This window comes from Daktulosphaira vitifoliae, unplaced genomic scaffold (assembly GCF_025091365.1).
Source record: "Daktulosphaira vitifoliae isolate Bord-2020 unplaced genomic scaffold, ASM2509136v1 Scaffold_2, whole genome shotgun sequence".
Classification (NCBI taxonomy): domain Eukaryota; kingdom Metazoa; phylum Arthropoda; class Insecta; order Hemiptera; family Phylloxeridae; genus Daktulosphaira; species Daktulosphaira vitifoliae.
The window spans coordinates 41,693,937-41,701,662 of NW_026099573.1; the positions used below are offsets into that span (position 1 = coordinate 41,693,937).

At 25.3% G+C, this 7,726-nt stretch overlaps 1 long non-coding RNA gene across 1 annotated transcript; it reads left to right on the top strand.

The window, feature by feature from the left end:
- The first annotated feature begins 759 nt into the window (after window positions 1-759).
- Window positions 760-7,309, top strand: LOC126899378 (uncharacterized). The gene is made up of 3 exons (XR_007702567.1): window positions 760-922; window positions 1,134-1,639; window positions 7,026-7,309. It is a non-coding gene; the product is annotated as an uncharacterized LOC126899378 (long non-coding RNA).
- Window positions 7,310-7,726: the final 417 nt, after the last annotated feature.

Below are 7,726 nucleotides of genomic sequence, written 5' to 3' on the forward strand. Positions count from 1 at the left end.
TCGATAAATTCTGTTATTAAATTTTTTTAGCACGTATGATTTTGAGGTAATAACTTAAAAACAAAAAAAAAATGTTATTTGCAAAGAACAAAAATTATTTACATAAAATATTTTTATTTTTAATCTATCACCAAGTATTTAAAAAAAAGTACTGTGCGCAAGTGTAACAATGATTAAATGTATATTGTACAAAAAGAACGTAATCTTCATAAAAAAATCAAACTAACAGTGTTGTTAAGCTGTTACTTACATGTGATGGTATCAGTTTGTGTAATGTAACATTAATTTTAAAAATTTGCTAGAAAATTCTGAAACATTTTAGTTGGGCCTATAAGGGAAATTCTAATAATATTATCAGAACTAATAATCAAATAATATATATAATAATTAAATAACACAAATAATATAATAATACAAAAAAAAATGATTCGCAATTAAATATATTAATATATTCTTTATATTGCATACAGATATGTTATATTTATATATTTAAGAAAAAATCATTTTTAGTGTAGTAGATAGTCGGTTGTTATCTCAGCATCAGCTGCAAGTTTTGTATCACGTATAAAAAGAGCTAAAACTTTTTTAATATTAAAAAACAACAAAAGAAAACAGTTACAAATGAATTCTTATATATATATATATACAAACAAGGATGTGTGTACATAAAATTATATTTATACATAATAGATGTTTACATTAAAAAAACATTTTATTCATTTATTTTTCCGATTTTATAAAATCTATAAAGTTAGTCTGTACATTTTTATGTATATATATCTTATATTAATATGTTTAGAGTAACTGCACGCATTAGGCGTTGGATACGTTTGGAAGCATTATATGTTATTATCAATCGGCTCAGAAATTATTTTTTGATCTGTTCTGGTCTGGTGTTTGGTGTTGACGCTACTTTTTAAAAGTATAATATTTTTATTTGGTTATAATTTCTTTTGTTTTTAATTATTAATATAATTTTATATTTTGTTAATTATCTAGTTTGAAACTAATCTTAAAATATATATATATATATATAAGTCAATCCTAATTATTTGATAATACTAACTATTATAATGTAATTATTATTGTTAAAATTAACTCTGTTTCATTGTTCATTATATTAATTTTTACAGTGCAAGATGTACTTGTACATATATTATATGTTATGTATTTCACCCCTCCCACCAATATCTATTGATGCATGAAATAGCAACTCAGCACAGCTTAAACAAATTAGACCAGACAATATGAAGCTCTTTTGAAACTCTTATGATTGTAAGTCCAGCTGGAACTTACAAAAGGGAATATGTTCGAGTAAACCTAAAGAAACTAAAAAAATTGTCAATTGGTACCATTGTAGCTTATCAGGTATCGTGTTGTTATGTTGCGATGCTATCAACTTAGATAAAGTCCCTTCAGTGTTTTTTATGTACAACAGTTTTTTGTTGTTGCGTCGTTTGGCTATGGATGATCGTTATTTAGAACCTAATGAGGATTAAACCCGTTAGAGCTCCCCATTCATGGGTTCTATTGGTATGGTCCAGCGTTTTTGAGGAAACCAATAAGTGAATGGGATTTTAAGCCGACTTCTGTATCAGTTGATCAGCTGCCAGAGATCTGGCAGGTTCTTGTCTCAATGGTAAGTACGAAGAAAATTTTACAAGAATAGTACAAACGATTTACCTCTTATATTAATATACTTGGAGTAATCAAGCGCATTAGGCGTTGGCTCCTTTTTTTTCTTCTCACTTGAGATACGATTGCTCTGCGTGATAAAAAACTCAAGTATGCGCTCCACATTTGAATGTTGTTCGTTTTAGCAACTTCTAGCAAAGTTTAGTTTCATTTTGTGTTCCTCTGTGTATTATGTTTATGATCGCTCCTCATAGAATACACATGAATTCATAAACTAGTATAAATTAATATTTTAACAAGGGTTTTCTTGTAAACGCGTGAAGACGAAATTTGCTTCCACTATTTATACTCTTAGACGAATTGCTAAAAAATAATAAGCTCGGATTCTATTCCTATGCCATTATATACGTTAGTTTCAGCTATTCTGTTTTAAGTATCGAAAGATTTATACTACCCCCCAGATGAATTGATATTGTTTGTAATAATAAATATCATTTGTGCGTTATTGTTAAATAAATTTTGTTTAGTTTAATAATAGTTAATAAATCCCTTTAGTGTCGCCGACTGCTAAAGAGGAACGGCGCAGGCAAAACAAATAGTTCTAATAAATTAAAATTTCCAGTGCTTATTAAATTAAAAAATATATAAATGTCACTAATAAAGAAACATGTGCGATTTTGCATACTAAACTATGTTATTATATATTCTTTAATCACTTAAGTAATTGGACTGTTCTACATGAGGATATAATTTAATTGTTTTGATTAATAGATATTTTAGCTTCGATGCGAAGCTGAGAAGGTATTGGTTTTACTAAGATGTGTTTTTTTTTTTTTTGTGTGTCTGTTACCACTTTTTCTCAGCTCTCACCGAACCGATTTCTTTCAATGATACGTCAAAAGATCACAAATCGTATCTAGTCGAAGACATTACCCTCAAAAATTGAAAAAAATTCCCTCGTTCCCCGTAAATGGGGGAAACCTCCAAAAAAATTACAAATTTAAAAATCGCTAATTTTCGAAATTTTTTCAATTTTTTTTACTTAAAAGTGCCATAACTTTTTCAAAAATAAACATATCAATATAATTCTTTTTTATATAGATGCATAATATCATTACCTTTCATTTGGTATATTTTTTTCATAAATTTAACCCTTAACCTGCCCACAAGGGGGGATTTAAAATGACAACTTTTTCACAAAAAATTAATTTTTTTAACTTAAATTTTGAAAATGTTCCGGAAGGTCTGACACTTTTATATATATCTTAAATTAAAGCTAATGTAATCTACTTTATTATGCAAAAAAAAAATTTCGGACTTTATTTTGTCTTCAGGGTGAAAATGGCTACCAAATGCTATTATTGTGTGAAAATTCTCAATTTTATTTTTTACATTTTTAACTTTATAATGCTATAACTTATTGAAAAGTGTATTGATCAATATAATTTTTTTATGGGAAATACTATTTTTTAATAATCCCTTTTTCATTCGACATACTTTATCTTAATCAGGATATTAATAAGGAACTAGCAGTTTATGAAGCTTTTGGAATAATCCACCAATTTTTTAAAATTAAACACTATCTAAAGATTTGCATCGAAGCGTTTTTTTTTGATAGTGATTTTAATCACTGTCAGATATCATTACAGTTGATCCAACTATGCCACGTCACCACTGTGCCGCGACCCCCCTGTGCTGGGTTTTTTAAATTATATTTATCAATATATTTTTTTTTGATTACTGATTTTTTCATACTCAAAATATATTAGCTTCGATGCGAAGCTGATAAGGTATTAATTTTACTATGATGTGTTTTTTTTTTTATGTCTGTTGCCACTTTTTCTCAGCTCTCACTGGACCGATTTCTTTCAAAAGTACGTCAAAAGATCACCAATCGTATCTAGTTGGAGACATTACCCTTAAAAATTGAAAAAAATTCTCTCATTCCCCGAAAATGGGGGAAATATCCAAAAAAATTATAAATTTAAAAATCGGTAAATTTTGTCATTTTTTTCACTTTTTTTTCTTAAAATTTCCATAACTTTTTGAAAAATAAACAAATCAACATAATATTTTTTTCTACTATTTTATTAATTAGATTTCTATGCAAAAATAAATGATGAATTAATAATCCAATTAATAACATTCTCAATTTATAAGATCTACACAACCGGTTGTGTACACTAACTCTGATAAATAAATGTACTGGGACAAGTGTGAAATCACATTTAAATAAATTCTTAATATTATTTAATTGTAAATATATTAAAGTATAGAATTAAAGTATAGTAAAGCTTTTGGAATAATCCACCAATTTATTTAAATTAAAATTATTTATAAAATTTCTTATTATGTGATTTTAATAACTGTCAGATATCATCTATATTTGTCTCAACTATGTCATATTCTCACGTGCCACGCCCCTCTTTGCTACCGATTTCAATTTTATTTTAATCAATAACACTAAATAAATTTATAACATTTTTAATTATTGTTATTTCTGTTTTTTTAAAAATTGGTTTGTGCTGTAAAATTAGGACAAAATATACAATTTTTTCAGATTTCTTTTTAAGTTAGAAATGTTTTCATAATAAGTATTTAATTTCCGTGACTATTTCCAAAAATTTAACAATTCAATTAAAAATTATTTTAAGATAGCAAAATAAAATATATTAAAAGTTAAGATGTAATTAAGGTAAAACATTTTTTTATATAGTGCAAAAAATAAACTTTTGAAATTTATTTTATTTTTTTTCTTAAAATTCTTTAAACTTAGCGTTACTCTTGGCTCTCCTAAAAAAATATTAAAATTGATTAATCAGTCTTTGGAAAATAACTTCAGGTTAGAACAATGATAGAACTAGAATTAATAATAGTCAGCAAATATTCCGACGACAATCATTTTTAAAAATCCCTTTCCTATTTAGCTGACGTGGAATTTGAGGGACACAACTTTGTGACACATAAATTTAAATCATACACATTTAAAATGCATGCAACATCTCTACTATTAAAAAACGTATACTCTAACGAAACAGTGTAAAATTTAAAATAAAATAAAAAATTTTGCGATAACAACACTAGTAAAAAAACTGCTATAATTCGATACTTTTTTTTTAGTTATATCGAGAGTGAACTACTTTTATAGTAAATAAACAAAAATGTATTAATTATTTTGATTTATATAATTTATATATGAATAAATTAGAAATATAAATAAAAATACCAATTGACCTAAAAAAATAGAAAAATTGAATGAATTTTTTTATTGTATAATTTAATTAATTGAAATTTGATTTAAAATGAAAAAAAAAATTAGTCGATTAAAAAGCATAATTAACTCAACGTTCATATTTCAGTTACTAAAAATAACTGAATAATTTTATTTATTGAGAAGTGTAATTTTTGAAACTAAAGTACTCCCAGCCTTACTCGTGAACGACTTGGCAGCAGCTGTGTTCGACGATTAAAAAAGTTTAAAGCTATTGAGTATGCTCTTATATTAAGCATACTTTAAAATAAAAGTAGTTCAATTTAATAATGATTTTCGACATTAATACACGTTATTATAAATACATATATAAACTGTATAAACATATTAAATTAGTATACATAAATAATTTTATTACACCTTTTTAAATAATAGAAATCTTTTGATGATTCTGGCTAACTGCACTTCAGTAATTTTATGAACAAGTAATTTGAAATAGTAAAATTAAATTTTTCTGTTAATTAGACGATGATTAATTATCAATTTTTGGTAAAAATAAATAAGGAACAAAGTTATTTAATAACTGTTATTTGTAGCATGAATTTGTAAGTAAATGCTTCCTAGTTCTTTTGTTTTTACAAGAAATAAAAATCGGTGACTTATATGTAAGATACTGACATGACAGAAATAAAATACTTAAAAAGATCCATCAAGAAACACTTTTATTAAATTATTACATAGCTCAAAATATTTAAAAAAAATTTTCGTGTTCGAAAAGTGTTTTCAGACTGATTCCGAATATACCCTTAATATTTAAGTATTTATAAAATGACTATTTTTCACAAACATTTTTTATTAAATATCCCATTAGTAAATTTATAGAACCACAATAATGATAATTTTTGCAAATTTTAAAATCATTCTGTAAAGTGTCACCTTTGATATGGATTTTTGAAGTTAATTTTACAGCATTTTATAAAAATTAAAGCTTAATTTTTCTATATAACTTTTCTTTTATTCATGTTTATGTTGGTATTATTTAAAACATCGATAAAAAATGTTATAAAGATTCAAAAAATATAAAAATATTATGTCACTTTTACATAACCACTATAAATATGAAAAAAAAACTAAGAAAAATATGAAATTAAAGAATAAGTCCTAGGTTTTATCTCTTTTAACTTGTCGCCAATGAGAAAATAATGAAATAGTGTCAATTACACCACTGCATTCAATTTTTTTGCTTTTAATTATAATTACATTGTTTATATGAGCCATTGTTCGACATTGGAAATTATGGTTATGTCGATGGGCGTCTGGAATTTGAGTAATGATACTTAATTCGTGGAAACATATTTTAATAGTAAACTGTTAAATTTGAATATAAGTTATATTGATTTTCTTGCGCATTAATTCTCAGTATCTTTAGTAAAACATACGACCATTTTTAGAAGGACTCGTAAATTCGTCGAAAATGTTATAAGCTATAAATATTTTTAACCTAAATCAAGATAGTAATAATAGCTATTGTAGTTACCTTTGATTTCCAGTAATTCGCCATAATAGTGACAGATAAACAAGCTATTGTCAGTCGTAATAAATCTTATAAAATGTCACACGACGATTTGTATACGCTGATGACAGTATAAATGAGTATAACTGTCATAGTAAATCGATGACGCAATCATTACATTAAAATGCTTTGTTGTGTTCGTTGATTTCTTTGAAATTGATCATCATGGTGGTTAATACTGTCCTCCGAATATCAATTCACTAACGGCCGGAGGTGCTGTGATTGTGGGCCACTCGTTCCAAATATTGTTTTTTAGTCAATTGCGTTTTCACAGAAGCCCACATGCACATCACATCGCCCGTAGTGCAACTTATATTGATGTCTCCGTAATCAAATTCGATTTGAAGAAAATTCGATGATATCTGGACATCAATATCGAAGTTCTGTGGTTGTGGGCCACTAACTATTATATAATATCACAGTGGCTCACAAACACATCACATCATTAATGTATCCATTTAGTATATAATAATTAATTAATAATTTAATATTTAATAATTAATAGCATGTAGACTTATAATTATTTTTATTTAAGATAAAGTGAGATAATTGTAAATACATTTTTTTCTCTTTGAATATTAAACAAATTTTATTTTATATTAACAGGACTGGTATTATACGCCAGAGATCAGACACCACTAATGAGAAAATGACAAGAAAAATCTCGTTGACACCAACCCAACCCACTGGGCTACACCGACCCAAAAGTTTAAATTATTTAATATTAAAAAAAAAATACTTAGTCTAGGCTAATAACTCTGTTTGTCTATAAAAAAAGTGCATATTTTGTATTTACAGATCTAATAATATTTCTTAAGTATTTACTAAGTAACAAATATCTTTAATTACAACAATGGATATTATAATTATTATATTATATTAAGTAATATTATTGTACCATCAATATTATCAAGTTGATTATTTGAAAATTTTAAATACATTCTTGATACATCATTCCAAAAAAATATTTTCATTATAAAAGTTATAATGATTTTGTATAAAAGATAACTTTTGGTAACGATATCTTTAAGATGTATCATTCATAAATAAACTTACTGTCAGTTTTAAATTACTATTACTTGCAAAAATTAAATCTAAGTTTTAGAAAATAAAAAAATAAATTATATACTACTAATTTAATTAAATTTTTTTTTATTATGACTATAATTTATAATGTAAGTTATTTCTATACAATAAAAAAAAATTGTTACTATTTAGTTACCTTAAATTTCAAAAAATAAATAAAATGTCTAAACATGGTTTTATATGCAGTTTTTATAGTATTATTTTATATAAGTAGATTACTG